This window comes from Odocoileus virginianus, chromosome 6 (assembly GCF_023699985.2).
Source record: "Odocoileus virginianus isolate 20LAN1187 ecotype Illinois chromosome 6, Ovbor_1.2, whole genome shotgun sequence".
Classification (NCBI taxonomy): Eukaryota; Metazoa; Chordata; class Mammalia; order Artiodactyla; family Cervidae; genus Odocoileus; species Odocoileus virginianus.
In genome coordinates, this window is record NC_069679.1 from 52344009 (window position 1) to 52361876 (window position 17868).

General features: G+C 39.1%; 1 long non-coding RNA gene across 1 annotated transcript in view; it reads right to left on the reverse strand.

Annotated features, from left to right (window-relative positions):
* Nucleotides 1-2324: 2324 nt before the first annotated feature.
* Nucleotides 2325-17868, reverse strand: part of LOC110122047 (uncharacterized) — a 29212-nt gene continuing 13668 nt past the window's right edge. The window contains exons 2-4 of the long non-coding RNA XR_011488306.1: nt 8667-8765; nt 7634-7789; nt 2325-5878 (exon numbers count right to left, since the gene is read on the reverse strand). This is a non-coding gene — a long non-coding RNA (uncharacterized lncRNA). The remainder of the gene's footprint in view (nt 5879-7633; nt 7790-8666; nt 8766-17868) is intronic.

The following is a 17868-nucleotide window of genomic DNA, read 5'->3' on the forward strand; positions in this document are numbered from 1 at the left end:
GGAATAAAGGCTATGACCAACCTAGACAGCTTATGAAAAATCAGAGACATTATTTTGCCAACAAAGATCTGTCTAGTCAAAGCTATGGTTTTTCCAGTAGTCACAAATGGATGTGAGAGTTGGACCATAAAGAAAGCTGAGCACCAAAGAATTGATGCTTTTGAGTTGTGTGTTGGAGAAGACTCTTGAGAGTCCCTTGGACTGCAAGGAGATCCGACCAGTCAATCCTAAAGAAAATCAGTCCTGAATATTCATTGGAAGGACTGATGCTGAAGCTGAAACTCCAATACTTTGGCCACCTAATATGAAGAACTGACTCATTTGAAAAGATCCTGATGCTGGGAAACATTTAAGGCAGGAGGAGAAGGGGACAACAGAGGATGAGATGGTTGGATTTGCATCACCGACTCAATGGACATGAGTTTGAGTAAGCTCTGGGAGTTGGTGATGGACAGGGATGCCTGGCATGCTGCAGTCCACGAGGTTTGCAAAGGGTCTGACACAGCAGAGCAACTGAACTAAACTGGAAAAATCATAGCTTTGACTATACAGACCATTGTCAGCAAAGTGATGTCTCTGCTTTTTAATATGCTGTTTATGTTTGTCATAGCCTTCCTTCCAAGAAGCAAGCATCTTTTAATTTCATGACTGCAATTACCATCCACAGTGATTTGGGAGCCCAAGTAAACAAAATCTTTCACTGCTTCCACTTTTCCCCATTTATTTTCATGAGGTGATGGGAACAGATGCCATGGTCTTAGTTTGTTTAATGTTTCATTTCAAGCCAGCTTTTTGACTCTTCTCTTCCATCTTCAACAAAAGGTTCTTTAGTTCCTCTTTACTTTCTGCCATTATGGAGCTATCATCTGCATATCCGAGGTTGTTGATATTTCTCCTAGAAGTCTTGATTTCTGCTTGTGATTCATCCAGCCCAGCATTTCCATTGATGTACTCTGCATAGAAGTTAAATAAGCAGGGTGACAATATTTATTCCTTTCTCAATTTTGAACCAGTCTATTGTTTCATGTCTGGTTCTAACAGTTACTTCTTGACCTGCATATAGGTTTCTCAGGAGACAGGTAAGGTGGTCTGGTACTCCCATCTCTTAAGAATTTTCCACAGTTTGTTGTGATCCACACAGTCAAAGGCTTTAGCGTATTCAGTGAAGCTGAAGTAGATGTTTGTTTCTGGAATTCCCTTGCTTTCTCCATGATTGAGTAAATGTTGGCAATATGACCTCTGGTTCTTCTTTTATAAACCCAGCTGGTACATGTCAAAGTTCTTGGTTTACATATTGCTTAAGCGTCACTTGAAGCATTTTGAGCAAAACCTTGCTAGCTTGTGAAGAGCACAATTTTGTGGTAGTTTGAACATTCTTTGCCAGTGTCCTTCTTTGGGACTGGAATGAAATCTGACCTTTTCTAGTCCTGTGGCCACTGCTGAATTTTCCAAATTTGCTGGTATATTAAATACAGCACTTTAATAGCAGCATCTTTTAGAATTTTAAATAGTTGCAGTTCCATCACTTCCACTAGCTTCATTTGTAGTAATGCTTCCTAGGGTCCAAGACAAACTACTCAATTACAAATAGATAAAGAACTTCAACAGGCATTTCTCCAAAGAAGATATACAAATGGCTATGAAAAGATACTCCACACTATTAGTCATTTGGGAAATATAAATCAAACTACCATAGGATACATGCATATCACTTTATACCTCCAAGGATGACTACTAATAAAAAAGAAAAGAAAGAAAAATCTGAGTGGTTTCAGTATATGAAGAAATTGAAAATCTTGTACATAGCTAATGCAAATGTAAAATATTAAATGCCAGAAATATTAAAGTCACTGTTAAAAACTTTGGCACTTTTCTTCAAAAGTCAAATATAAACTTACCACATGATTCAATGATCCTGCTCCTAGATACATACCCAAATAAAACAAACATGTATTCCAGCCAATACTAATACACAAGTATTCATAGAAGCATTATTTACAATCAGTTCAGGTCAGTCGCATCCAACTCTTTGTGACCCCATGGGCTGCAGTATGCCAGGCTTCCCTGTCCATCATCACTTCCTGAGTTTACTCAAACTCATGTCCACTGAGTCAGTAATGACATCCAACCATCTCATCCTCTGTCATCCCCTTCTCCTCCTGCCTTCAATCTTTCCCAGCATCAGGGTCTTTTCACATGAGTTAGTTCTTCAAATCAGGTGGCCAAAGTATTGGAGTTTCAGCTTCAGCATCACTCCTTCCAATGAACATTCAGAACTGATTTCCTTTAGGATGGACTGGTTGGATCTCCTTGCAATCCCAGGGCCTCTCAAGAGTCTTCTCCAGCACCACAGTTCAAAAGCATCAGTTCTTTGGTGCTCAGCTTTCTTTATAGTCCAACTCTCACATCCTTACATGACTACTGGAAAAAACATAGCTTTGACTAGATGGACCTTTGCTGGCAAAGGAATGTCTCTGCTTTTTAATAAGCTGTCTAGGTTGGTCATAACTTTTCTTCCAAGGAGCATTATTTACAATGCCCAACCTAAATGGCCATCAACTACTAATGGGATAACAATGTGATGTATATCCATACAAGGAGTGCTAGTCATAAAAGCAGATGAAGTGCTGAACATGCTGCCACATGAACTTGAAAAACATTATGCTAAATGAAAGAAGTTAGACAGAAAAAGTCATATATTGCATGATTCCATGTATGTGAAATATCCTAATGTTTCCCACTCTCCTCAGCATCTGAACAGATGGAGACTGAGACAAGTCAGTTAGTTTCCCTGGAATACCACCCAAGATTGGACAGACTGAACTTGTCTGGTATATACTGTGAGAAACTTCCTTTTTGGTGCCTACGTCTTATTTCCTTGACATAAAGGACTTTCTGTGATAAGCATCCCTAAAAGCGTCTGGTTTCCAAAATGTATCGCTCCACCAGGAGGCTGGATGGGCTGTCAGTTGTACTTAGAAAGTCTTCTTAACTCTCTCTCCAAGTGATTTCCTTGTTTCCACCCCACCTCCTGAAAATATCCATTTAGTTAGTAGATGAACATCATTTGGTATATGACCCATTAGCATTAATTTGTAGATTTGGAGCAGGCTTGCATCCTGGACAGGGAAAGAGACAAAACAAACCAGTATTGCAAATGGCTTCTCTATTCCATAGGTACAAAAGGTAGAAAAGCAAGGTAAAAATATGGACCTATGAGTATTCTAGAAATGATCTATAAGTATTCTTATGCAAAATCTTGATCCTATAGAGAAGGAGCAGAGGGGTGGTGTCTCTGATACCCTCTCTTACTCCCCTAGCAGCCTGCAAGTAGCTACATGTGCACCTTATGAGGAGGAGGGATCGTCTACAAGTGTGCACACTAAACCTTCAGTGAGGGCATCTCAGTTCAGTGATGCCTCAGAAGCACTGTGGTTGGCTTCTTAGTAAAGGGTATTATATAGCTTAATGGAACAATCTCGGAGGCCTGAGACTGTTTTTAACTTTCTTAACATAATCTGATGTAAACTTCTAAATTACTTTGAGGCTGTTTTAGTATAACTGACTACTTTCTTGCCTTTGGCCCAACATGATTATCTGATCTTGGCTGATGTGTGAGAGAAGCTGCTTCTATGGAATAAACTTATATAAAAACAATGCCAGAGAAATAAATGAGAAACTGGAACAAATCGGTGCATGGCCTCCCAATTAGGATCCTCTCTGGGGCCATTCAGAAAACAAAGCAAATAGGCCATTCTGCCTGCTGAGAATAATTCCGGCAAGATCCCATCATCTCCCTGTTCCACAGCCAGAATTGCCAGTTTTCCACATGAGACATTTATAGGGAAATATATTGTTGACTTCTGTGCCTCCGTAAATGATAGTCTGCATTGAAATAGCCTATTTCCTGAACCATCTGACAAGTGGTGTTGATTAGCAGGCACATGTGAAACTTGGGACCTTTTATGTACAGATGTTTGTTGAGACTTCTGCCTTCACATCACTGTAACAAACTTATCAGACTGAGGAACAAAATGTTCATGGCAGGGTTTACTCAGGACTTCTGGAACACCTCTGGCTTTAGGTCTCAGTGTTCAGAATTTTTACTGCAACATGTCTATGCCACTTGCCCATGTATGAAGTTCCATACAACCTAATCCAATCTGAGTGGAGAGCATGACTTCATTAGTTCTGTTTTTCAGTCAGAGTTTGAATATCTGACCCTATGGACAATTTATTTTTCTCTTGGTGACTGATTCTATGCTTATTTTCTGTGCTTGTTCACAGGTCGTGACTGAGACCAACCTATTAGGCTCATTCTTAAGGTTAATAGATATGGTCAAAGATGAAGATGATTGATTCACTGTCTTTACATTGCAACCTCCTTAATCACTATTCACAGTCAAGGAGATGTTAACCAAATAAACATCAGGAGGTCAAACCCTGCCTCTGGGAGAAGGAAGTCTCTGGGAGGGGCTTTGAGAGTATTGAACATGAAGATATAAGCTCTAAAAAAAAAAAAGAAGAAGAAATAAGCTCTAGAGTATCTAAAGGGTACCTGAAAAATAAACACTCATCTGACACATTGTCGAAGTAGTGCCCATGAGGCCTCTATTAACAGTGATACAATTTGTGGGAATTCCCTGGTAGTCCAGTGGTTAGGACTCCACACTTTCACTGTCCAAGGCCCAGGTTCAATCCCTGATTGGGGGAACCAAGATCCCACAAGCCATGCCAAGAATCCATGATACAATTTGAGTAATAAGAGCTATTATTCAAGTCCATATGCACAGTTTATATAGATTGGAAAATACCTTGTATTCTTCCTAAAGATCTCCTTTGCTTGCTGGTTTAAAGTCGAGTGAAGGAGGTGGTATACTCTAAGAAAAAGTGTCCATAACATTTGTAACTTTAAGCTTGACGTAGAAACCAAAATAGCGAGAAGTATCTGACAAATATGACAAAAGATAAGCTACAGGCACATTTTCTGAACAAAGCTCTACACTGTGAAGGACGTGTGATCCAAGAAATCTATTTGAAGTTTCTCAAAGAGACATCATCAATATTGCACTATAAAACAACTTTATTTACCTGGGTGGGAAAAGTCAGAAACTACGTGGCACTCTGGTAGAAAACCCTTTGTTTTGACTTGCAAGATTCTCTTACGTAAGCTCTCAATGCCACTCAGCACCAAGACCACCATTCTCTGATTTTGTGCCAAGGAAACCCAGATTGTGCTACCTACCATTATGTGAAGTAATTTTTTTCTTTTTAAAGCCTTTTTACTATTTTTACCTTTTGTATCAGAAATAACAGTACTAAGAATTTCATTTGAGTATCTTAACATAATTTTAAGCTAAAGGAAAGATAATTCCAGGTTCTATTACCCTTTTCCATATTTTCTACAAGCCTGCCTGAATGCTTTATTCCAGGTAGACAGCTAACATTTGAGTCACCTGGGGAGAGCCGAGTGTTATAGCATGCACATAGGAATGCTGCCTTTTCATACTCCATGCTTCTTTTATTGCTCTTAGGATACCAGGAACTGAGGAGGGTCTGTCCCATGTGCACTGGTGATGAATGATATACCTTTGCGGCCTGCCACACAAATGTCAGAAGACACTGGAATGAGGGGAAGGAATGACAGTTGATCAGACCTATTTCTGGGACTGTAATCAATATTCCCCTCAGGTACAGTGGATATTGCTGGGTCCACTATAAAGACAGGAACTAGGCCCTTTCCTGGAGGTTTTCCCTCAAAATAAGTACCATGGCCAAGGCTTTGTACTTACCCTTAGGCTGCTGTGGAATATCTTATTCTTTCTGTAAAGAGTTCCTTTGCCACTTGTTTGGAGCCACGTGAAGCAGGTAGCATGCTCTAAAGAGGAGGATGAGAGGGTATTAAGGAATGTAAATTCCCTCATGTGGAGGAAGAGAGACTGTTCTCCTAGAAGCAGGAGTTCTATCCCTCAAAGTTCATTCAATGTAGAATTCCCCCCTTCTCTCTAGGGAGCTATCCAGTAGGAAAGTATATCAGAACCTAGAGCTTTTCGCAGCTCTTTTAGTAATAAAACAACCAGGAACTCATTAAAGCTCACATGGCTGTCAGGATCACTGGCATGATCATTGGCTAACCTTTGGAAGCAGTAGGGTATGGTGGTCAAGAATAAGAGTTCTATGGTGACCAGGAGGGAAGGGTAGGAAAAGGGATAGTTAGACAGTTTGGGTGGACATGCACACACTGCTATATTTCAAATGGATAACCAGTAAGGACCTACTATATATAGCACAGGGAACTCTGCTCAGTGTTACGTAACAACCGAAATGGGAGAATGTATAACTGAATAACTTTGCTGTACACCGGAAACTATCAAAATCATTAAAGAACTACTCCCATGTAAAATAGAAAGTTAAAAAGAAATGAGTTTTGGAATCAGAGTTGAAATTCTAGCTCCATGCTTTGCACAAGATTAAATAGCTTAAGTTAATCTTCACAGCTCAATTGCCTCTTCTTCCAAATGGAGGTAGTAGTACCTAGTTTCTACGCTTCTGAAGATTACTGAGAGGGACTGCCCTGGTGGTCCAGTGTTTAAGACTTCACCTTCCAGTGCAGGGGATGCAGGTTCAATCCCTGGTCAGGGAGGTAAGATCCCACATGCCTTGTGGTTAAAAAAAAAAAACATAAAAGAGAAGCAATATAGGAACAAATTCAATGAAGACTTTAAAAGTAGTACACAACAACAACAACAAAATCTAAAAAAGAAAATAAGGTGGAGGGCTTCCCTGGCAATCCAATGGTTAAGACTCCACACTTCCAATGCAGGTGTAAAGGTTTGATTCTTAGTCAGGGAACTAAAATTCCCACAGGTGGCATGGCCAAAAAATCAAATTACCTTTTTTTTTTTCTTTTTTTTTTAATTTTAAAAAATAACATGAGATAAAATAATCATCATATTGCATGCAAGCTAAGTCATTTCAGTCATGTCCAACTATTTGCAGTCCAATAAGATGTAGTCCACCAGGCTCCTCTGTCCATGAGATTCTCTAGGGAATACTGGAGTGGGCTGCCATGCCTTCTTTCAGGGAATCTTCCTGACCTAGGGACTGAACCCACATCTCCTGTGCTTCCTGCATTGCAGGCAGGTTCTTTACCACTGAACTATGAGGGAACCCCATAGTCATCAAATTGGTTAGCTTCTATTAGTATTGAGTCCAGCAAGTGTTAAATTTAATAAACCAATCGGTTAGTATTAGTTAATCTTTTAACCAATTGGCTATTGTTTTTTGGGTTGATATATCCTATCAACGGGCTTCCCTGTAGCTCAGCCAGTAAATATGCCTGCAATGCAGGAGACCCCGGTTTGATCCCCACGTCGGGAAGATCCCCTGGAGAAGGAAATGGCAACCCACTCCAGTATTTTTGCCTGGAGAATCCCATGGACAGAGGAGCCTGGTAGGCTACAGTCCACAGGGTCACAAAGAGTTGGACATGACTGAGCGACTAACACTACTACTACCAAGGATCAGCTATTCAGATGAGATCCAACATCAATTACTTAAGGGAATCAATACACCTTCAATCAAATGTGACTGTGAAGAGTGAGAGAATGTGCACAGCTCTGACTTATATTACCTTCTGAAGTACTTTCTGGTGGCAGACATGCAGGACAGTCAAGCAATGTTCAAATTTCTTCGTAATATGAGATCATGTGAAAATATATCCTCTTGGGCAGTGAGTGGGGTTGAGACCTAGGCTTTCCCTTCTTTCTGAGAAGGCCTTCTGCTGGAACTGAAGGTAAAAGAAAATTCTCCATTCAATTGAGGTATATCCCTGCTTTAGACAAACTTCAAGAAGCTGCTAAAGAAGCCCTATTAATCACACTGAAATATAATACAGATGGCTACATGTTTCCATGATGCTAAGATTTTAGAATTCCCTAATAGATTACTTTGATGGGATGAAATAGAATCATTAACATAGCTATAGAATCTAGCTTCCCCAAGATAAGTTGCCATTATATATGAAAACATTTCATTGATAATTTTAAAAATTGTCATAGTCTAGCACTTTTATTTCACTTGACATTGTTTAAGACTAATTCATGTATTTTCACATACATCTATCATTCATTCATTTTTACTACCTTATAACATTCCTCAATTTTTTTTTTCTTCTGGCTACTTTAGTTTCCTTATAGAAATGGTAATTCTGAGAAGGGAAAGACTGACTGTATTTAGTTGTAAAGGCAAATCAAATCCAGTCAGACAATTTTGACCTTCTGCTTGATATTTTTACATCAAAAACCCATTTCTACTAGGGCTAAGGATAATTTTTCTTGGCTGATGCACCATAGTTTGGAATTATTTAATATGAATTGTTAGAATATACCTTGGGAGCTACATCTCTAATTCTATATGGCTCCAACTAGTCTTGGCAGCACATTAAGACCTAATGTGATTTGTTCTATAGTTAAGTATACTGTGTGTTGGGAACTTACCAAGTCAGAGTCTGATGGAAGTGTATGAATAGTTTTAAAGAAGGAAACAGCAGGAGGCCATAAAATTTCATATAGTTCAGTTTGTCCTGAATACAATCTCAAAGCTCTGTGTTAACTCCAAGTAAGTCAAATAGAAAATCTCTTATGTTAGTAACCAAGCCAGTTCACCTTAGCAGTGCTTCCATATATGGTCTTGTGCTTCTCCTCAGCTTGCTAAAACTCATCTTGGAGCTCTTTCCATGTCACGTCTTGGCCACTGATCAGTAGCTATGATGGTAGCAGAGGAAATGATATATTAAGAAAGTTAAGTCTGTTTACAGTAGAAGAAACTGATTTAGTTGGAAAGGGAGGAGCTGTATGTTAATTGGGCTGCAAAAGTTTTTTTAATGTGAAAATTTTAATTACACCGGCACTAAATGCATAAATTACCTCTGATTATCTTGCAATAAGAGATTTTTCCTTTTATATCTGATCCATGGTTATCATAAAATAGTGAACAGACTAGTTAGAGATGACTTTTTATATCATGTGGCACCATATTTTGGATTTCCTAGACTATACGGTTTAGAGAAGTTTTATGACAAACCCATCCAAATTAGGTATATGCAACTTTTGGCTCAGACAGTAAAGACTGCCTGAAATGTGGTAGATCTGGGTTCAGTCCCTGGGTTGGGAAGTTCCGCTGGAGAGGAGAATACCCACTCCAGTATTCTGGTTTGGGGAACTCTATGGACAGAGGAGCCTGAAAGCTTCGACATTTGGGCTTCCCTTCTGGCTCAGCTGGTAAGGAATCTGCCTGCCACCCACTCCAGTATTCTGGCCTGGCACATTCCATGGACTGTATAGTCCATGGGGTCGTAAAGAGCCGGACATGACTGAGTGACTTTCACTTCACTTCACTTCAAGGCACCTCAGACCACTGGATTTACAAGATTAAATCTAGTGGTAACTAAAGACATCTCTTTGCCACATACCACACTGTATATATTATTTTATTTGTCTGCTTTTAATTATTTCAACAACTCACTGTAGGGTGGCATTTCCATTTACTCAAAGAGGAAGCTAAAGCTTATCATCAAAAGATATTATTGTTAACTTTGCTCATAATTGGTAAATTCTAGATTGGACATTTTCTAATAGGAAACACTATGAAAGGTTAAAAAAAATGATTATGAAAAGACAGAGGATATAAAGCCACATTGGCCATGGGGAATTTAGAATTCATGGGTTCACCAATTAGATTCTCCAGAAGTAAATTTAAGATGAAGTTTAGGGTATGCAATGTTTATTAGGGGTTGACATCTATGAATGAAAGGATTAGAAACAGGATTGGAAAGAGGAAAATGTTTATTGCAATGCAGGTACAACAGAGGCTCAATCTACCTGGTGATGGAACTTTCAAGAAAGTATCACCTATCGGCAGTGTCCATCATTGGTCCCAAATGGCTATATCCCACTCAGTCTCCAGACATAGGCTTTCCCAGGAAGGGTGTGAGCTTGGGTGAACTGGGTCTCAGCAGTTAATGCAGAACCTAAAGAAGCTGACTACTGGAGGCTGTCTGGGACCCCCACCTTTCCGGTAGCTGGCAGAAAGTTTTCTTTGGAAGAGGGATCTGATTGGCGCATCTCCATGTCTACTGCAAATGGACTATAGCACAGTGGATCCTATACCCTCTTTTATCCGAACAGGATAATACTATTCAGTTGGCTCAACAAACCACAGTCAACAGATGCCTTCCATGGTTGTGCTGTTGTATCCATGTGATACAGCCTTAAAATTTTACTGAAGTAAATAACTGTAAGGAAAGGGCCACTGAAAGGGAGAAACTGACAGAAGACAGTGTTTTAGAAGGGACCTTAGAATCTTAGATGCATGTTTTTTCTTTATGAGATCCCCTGAACAAGATCAGATCTGTTTATGGATGAAGCCCTTAATGCTTCAAACTAATGAGAAGTCCATTGGTGGATAGAAGATATTATTCAACCCAAGTTCAATTGTCTTTCTATTGGCCAGTGTATATCTATGGCTACAAGGATAACAACTTAGGCAAAGTATCTTTGGTCTATTCTTTAATTTTATTTTGATTTTTTAACACCAAAACATTTTATATTGGGGTATAGCCAATTAACAATGTTGTGATAGCTTCAGATGAAGAGTCAAGGGACTCAGCCACACATATACTTTGGTCTGTTCTGGAGGCATTTCATAAAAGTGAGCTGAAAAGATAAGCCACAACCTACAGGGTATCTAAAGCTCTCCAGATTATGATTGAACTTGGGATTCTGATAGTAACAGCAAAACTAATACTGGAAGACATTCTAGATTTCCAAACCTTCCTGCTTTCCCCAGAGGCTTGCATAATCCCAGCTGACAGGAAAGTATCAGATTAATTCAATATAGCCTACTTAGCACATTCTCTCTTTCTAGAGTTTAATTCAACATTACATTATTGAACAAACTCCATATACCAAGTCCTATGCTAGGCTCTATAGACATTTACTTTATATAACACAACATATATCTCATTCTCTAACAGTTGCAAAAACTAAAAGAAGAGAAACCAAAACTCTTGCCAAGTGATTCATCTGACAAACAGCTGATTTGTCTTGCTTCAGAGACCTTGATAATTATATTCTGTGCAAGTATATGAACACATACTAATATCTAATTGCCTGAATGTTAGCAAAAGGAGATGACAACTGAATTCTCAATGAGGATTTTTCAGAAAATGTAGGATTTTTCAGAAAATGTAGTATTTTTGAATCTATACAAAACACTCTGACCTCCAATTTTGATACCATTTCTTGTTGCTTAGAGTACAAATGGGGTACCTGTTTTATGTATATGATATAATAAATATCTGGGGCTCCTAAAAAGAGCTTTGTAAGATGAGGGAGAAAAGACTGGAGTTATCCCAGACACCGTGCCTTAAAGTCATATTGGCTCCTTGCTCTGGATACATCTTTTCCAGAGGTGGAGGCAATTGAGTGGCCAACAAATCTCCTGAAACCTCAGCAAAATTTGATCTCCTGGTCTGATGATTCCTTGGTCTAGCCCTTGTATCCTGAGATGAGTGAAATTTCATAGAACCCCTCTGTGAATAGGTAGAAGGAGGAATGTGTGGTAAGAGCAAGCTTTCCTTCTTCTCAGTCACTTGTTGGAGAACTTCCTGTAGATCACATATTACATGTGGCTGCTGCTGCTGCTAAGTCACTTCAGTTGTGTCCGACTCTGTGTGACCCCATAGACGGCAGCCCACCAGGCTCCACCATCCCTGGGATTCTCCAGGCAAGAACACTGGAGTGGGTTGCCATTTCCTTCTCCAATGCATGAAAGTGAAAAGTGAAAGTGAAGTCACTCAGTCGTGTCCAACTCTTCGCAGCCCCATAGACTGCAGCTTACCAGGCTCCTCCGTCCATGGGATTTTCCAGGCAAGAGTACTGGAGTGGGTTGCCATTGCCTTCTCCGTATTACATGTGGACTATATGTACTACATGCATACTCAGATTCTGACACAAGGTGATGAATCACCCCAGTGGTGGAGGAAACCTCAAAGGCCTTTGGAAAGTCAGGGTGGGAGGGAAACTTAGTCCTTTTCTCTCAAGCCACCAGATCCAGAAAAACACAAGTAGGTGATAGCAAAGGTGAGGGGGTTTTCCTCAGCTTTAAAGGCTGATTTTCAAAGAAATGTTAAGACTGAACAATAGCTCAATCAGCCATATCAGCCATATGAGCTTTCTTCCTAGTTCTTGTTCCCCCCCAGCTCAACTTGAAGCAGGACAAGTAGAAGATAAAATTCAGAGGGTCATTCTGGTTCTCACTGGGGCCCATTCTCCTCATTGGGTCATGAGTGTTGAGGTGCCAATCACTTTCTAATGACAAGTACCCAGGTGAGATAAACAGGTACCAAGTTTGCCATCCTGTTTCAGGGTAAGGAGATATTCCAGCTGACCATAAACTTGATGATTCTGAGACTGAGATAGAGCTTCAACTCTTCATGGAGCTAGAGTTTAGGCAGAGGGATGTCCTTTCAAATCAACCAAGCTGCCTTCCTTAGGCATCTATGAAAGATATTTTAGAATATCCTGTCAAGCTCTGTGGTAATAAATTAGTGGAATTTCTAACCAAATTGAAGATCTAAAGTTTAGCTACAGTTCCACAGGACACATTTTGTTGTTGCTGTTGTTCAATCACTAAGTCATGTCTGACTCTGCAGCCTCACAGGTTATAGCATGCCAGGCTCCTGTCCTCCACTATCTACTGGAGTTTGCTCAAATTCATGTTCATTGAGTCAGTGATGCCATCTAACTATCCCATCTGCAACCACCCTCTTCTCCTTTTGCCTTCAATCTTTCCTAGCATCAGGGTCTATTCCAATGAGTCAGATCTTCACATAAGGTGGCCAAAATATTGGAGCTTCAACTTCAGCAACAGTCCTTCCTATGAATATTCAGTGTTGATTTCCTTTAGGATTGACTGGTTTGATCTCCTCGTTGTCCAAAAGTTTTCTCCAGCACCACAATTCAAAAGCATCAATTCTTCAGTTCTCAGTCTTATAATTTAACTCAAATCCATACATGACTACTGGAAAAACCACAACTTTGACTATACAGACCTTTGCCAGCAGAGTGATGTCTCTGCTGTTTAATATACTATTGAGATTTGTCATACCTTTCTCCCAAGAAGCAAGTTTCTTTTAATTTTATGACTGCAGTCAGCGTACACAGTGATTTTGGAGTCCAATAAAATAAAATATGTCACTGATTGCTTCCACTTTTTCTCCTTCAATTTACCATAAAATGATGGGACCAGATGCTATGATCTTAGTTTTTTTGAGTTGGGTTTTAAGCCAGCTTTTTCACTCTCTTCTCTCAACTTCAACAAGAAGCTCTTTAGTTTTTCTTTGCTTTCTGCCATTAGAGTGATATCATCTGCATATCTGAGGTTGTTATTTCTCTTGGCAATCTCGATTCCAGCTTGTGATTCATCCAGCCTAGCATTTCACATGATGTAGTCTGCAGAGAAGTTAAATATCTGGGTAACAATTTACAACCTTGTCATACTCCTTTCACAACTTTGAATCAGTCAGTTGTTCCATGTCCAGCTCTAAGTGTTGCTTTAGGACCTGCAATCAGGTTTCTCAGGAGACAGGTAAAGTAGTCTGGTATTCCCATCTCTTGAAGAATTTTCCACAGTTTATTGTGATCCACACAGTCAAAGGTTTTAGCATAGTCAATGAAGCAGAAGTAGATGTTCTTCAGCAATTCCCTTGCTTTTTTGTTGATCCAATGAATGCTGGCAATTAGATCTCTGGTTCCTCTGCCTCTTTGACACCCAGCTTGTACATCTGGAAGTTCTTGATTCACATACTGCTAAAGTCTAGCTTAAAGGATTTTGAGCATAACCTTGCTCGCATGTGAAATGAGCACTCTTGTACAGTGGTTTGAAAATTCTTTGTCATTGCCCTTCTTTGGGATTTAAATGAAAACTGATCTTTTCCAGTCCCGTGGCCACTGCTGAGTTTTCCAAATTTGCTGACATACAGAGTGCAACACTTTAATAGCATCATCTTTTAGGATTTTAAATAGATCAGCTGGATTTCCATCACCTCCACTATCTTTGCTGGTAGTAATGTTTCCTAAGGCCCACTTGACTTCACACACCCGGATGAGTGGCTCTAGGTTAGTGACCACACCACTGTGGTTATCTGGGTCATTAAGACCTTTTTTATATAGTTGTTCTGTATATTCTTGCCACCTCTTCTTAATGTCTTCTGCTCTATTAAGTCGTTATCATTTATTTTTTTAAAAATTTATTTATTTTAATTGGAGGCGAATTACTTTACAATATTGTATTGGTTTTGCCGTACATATACATGAATCCTCCACAGGTATACTTGTGTTTCCAATTGTGAACCCCCTCCCACATCCCCCCATCCATCCCTCTGGGTCATCCCAGTGCACCAGCCCCGGGCACCCTGTAGCATGCATCAAACCTGAACTGGTGATTTGTTTCACATATGATAATATACATGTTTCAATGCCATTCCCCCAAATCACCCCACCCTTGCCCTCTCCCACAGAGTCCAAAAGACTGTTCTATACATCTGTGTCTCTTTTGCTGTCTCGCATACAGGGTTATTGTTACCATCTTTCTAAATTCCATATATATGTGTTAGCATACTGTATTGGTGTTTTTATTTCTGGCTTACTTCACTCTGTATAATGGGCTCCAGTTTCACCCATCTCATTAGAACTGATTCAAATGAATTCTATTTAATGGCTGAGTAATATTCCATAGTGTATATGTACCACAGCTTTCTTATCCATTCGTCTGCTGATGGACATCTAGGTTGCTTCCATGTCCTGGCTATGATAAAAAGTGCTTCGATGAACATTGGGGTGCATGTGTCTCCTTCAGATCTGGTTTCCTCCGTGTGTATGCCCAGAAGTGGGATTGCTGGGTCATATGGCAGTTCTATTTCCACTTTTTTAAGGAATCTCCACACTGTTCTCCATAGTGGCTGTACTAGTTTGCATTCCCACCAACAGTGTAAGAGGGTTCCCTTTTCTCCACACCCTCTCCAGCATTTATTGCTTGTAGACTTTTGGATAGCAGCCATCCTGACTGGCGTGTAATGGTACCTCATTGTGGTTTTGATTTGCATTTCTCTGATAATGAGTGATGTTGAGCATTTTTTCATGTGTTTGTTAGCCATCTGTATGTCTTCTTTGGAGAAATGTCTGTTGAGTTCTTTGGCCCATTTTTTGATTGGGTCATTTATTTTTCTGGAATTGAGCTGCAGGAGTTGCTTGTATATTTTTGAGATTAATCCTTTGTCTGTTGCTTCATTTTCTATTATTTTCTGACATTCTGAGGGCTGTCTTTTCACCTTGCTTCTAGTTTCCTTTGTTGTGCAAAAGCTTTTAAGTTTCATTAGGTCCCATTTGTTTATTTTTGCTTTTATTTCCAATACTCTGGGAGGTGGGTCATAGAGGATCCTGCTGTGATTTATGTCAGAGAGTGTTTTGCCTATGTTTTCCTCCAGGAGTTTTATAGTTTCTGGTCTTACATTTAGGTCTTTAATCCATTTTGAGTTTATTTTTGTGTATGGTGTTAAAAAGTGTTCTAGTTTCATTCTTTTACAAGTGGTTGACCAGTTTTCCCAGCACCACTTGTTAAAGAGTTTGTCTTTTTTCCATTTTACATTCTTGCCTCCTTTGTCGAAGATAAGGTGTCCATAGGTGTGTGGGTTTAGCTCTGGGCTTTCTATTCTGTTCCATTGATCTATATTTCTGTCTTTCTGCCAGTACCATACTGTCTTGATGACTGTGGCTTTGTAGTATAGTCTGAAGTCAGGCAGGTTGAATCCTCCAGTTCCATTCTTCTTTCTCAAGATTACTTTGGCTATTCGAGGTTTTTTGTATTTCCATACAAATTGTGAAATTATTTGTTCTCGTTCTGTGAAAAATATCATTGGTAGCTTGATAGGGATTGCATTGAATCTACAGATTGCTTTGGGTAGTATAACCATTTTGACAGTATTGATTCTTCCATCCATGAACATGGTATATTTCTCCATCTGTTTGTGTCCTCTTTGATTTCTTTCATCAGTGTTTTATAGTTTTCTATGTATAAGTCTTTTGTTTCTTTAGGTAGATATACTCCTAAGTATTTTATTCTTTTTGTTTCAATGGTGAATGGTATTGTTTCCTTAATTTCTCTTTCTGTTTTCTCATTGTTAGTGTATAGGAATGCAAGGGATTTCTGTGTATTAATTCTATATCCTGCAACTTTACTGTATTTGTTGATTAGCTTTAGTAATTTTCTGGCAGAGTCTTTAGGGTTTTCTATGTAGAGGATCATGTCATCTGCAAACAGCGGGAGTTTCACTTCTTCTTTTCCTATCTGGATTCCTTTTACTTCTTTTTCTGCTCTGATTGATGTGGCCAACACTTCCAAGACTATGTTGAATAATAGTGGTGAGAGTGGGCACCCTTGTCTTGTTCCTGATTTTAGGGGAAATGCTTTCAATTTTTCACCATTGAGGGTGATGCTTGCTGTGGGTTTGTCATATATAGCTTTTATTATGTTAAGGTATGTTCCTTCTATTCCTGCTTTCTGGAGAGTTTTTATTATAAATGGATGTTGAATTTTGTCAAAGGCTTTTTCTGCATCCATTGAGATAATCATATGGTTTTTATCTTTCAATTTGTTAATATGGTGTATTACACTGATTAATTTGCAGATATTAAAGAATCCTTGCATTCCCGGAATAAAGCCCACTTGGTCATGATGTATGATCTTTTTAATATGTTGTTGGCTTCTGTTTGCTAGAATTTTGTTAAGGATTTTTGCATCTATGTTCATCAGTGATATTAGCCTGCAGTTTTCTTTTTTTGTGGCATCTTTTTCTGGTTTTGGTACTAGGGTGATGGTGACCTCATAGAATGAGTTTGGAAGTTTACCTTCCTCTGCAATTTTCTGGAAGAGTTTGAGTAGGAGAGGTGTTAGTTCTCAAAAATTTTGGTAGAATTCAGCTGTGAAGCCATCTGGTCCTGGGCTTTTGTTTGCTGGAAGATTTCTAATTACAGTTTCAATTTCCATGCCTGTGATGGGTCTGTTAAGATTTTCCATTTCTTCCTGGTTCAGTTTTGGAAAGTTGTACTTTTCTAAGAATTTGTCCATTTCTTCCAAGTTGTCCATTATATTGGCATATAGTTGCTAATAGTAGTCTCTTATGTTCCTTTGTATTTCTGTGTTATCTGTTGTGATCTCTCCATTTTCATTTCTAGTTTTGTTGATTTGATTTTTCTCCCTTTGTTTCTTGATGAGTTTGGCTAATGGTTTGTCAATTTTATTTATCTTCTCAAAGAACCAGCTTTTGGCTTTGTTGATTTTTGCTATGGTCTGTTTTGTTTCTTTTGCATTTATTTCTGCCCTAATTTTTAAGATTTCTTTCCTTCTACTAACCCTGGGGTTCTTCATTTCTTCTTTTTCAAGTTGCTTTAGGTGTAGAGTTAGGTTATTTATTTGAATTTTTTCTTGTTTCTTGAGGTAAGCCTGTATTTCTATGGACCTTCCCCTTAGCACTGCTTTTACAGTGTCCCATGGGTTTTGGATTGTTGTGTTTTTATTTTCATTCATTTCTGTGCATATTTTGATTTCTTTTTTTATTTCTTCTGTGATTTGTTGGTTATTCCGCACCGTGCTGTTCAGCCTCCATATGTTGGAATTTATAATAGTTTTTCTCCTTTAATTGACATCTAATCTTACTGCATTGTGGTCAGAAAAGATGCTTGGAACGATTTCAATTTTTTTGAATTTACCAAATTGTTGGCCCAGGATGTGATCTAGGTTCCATGTGCA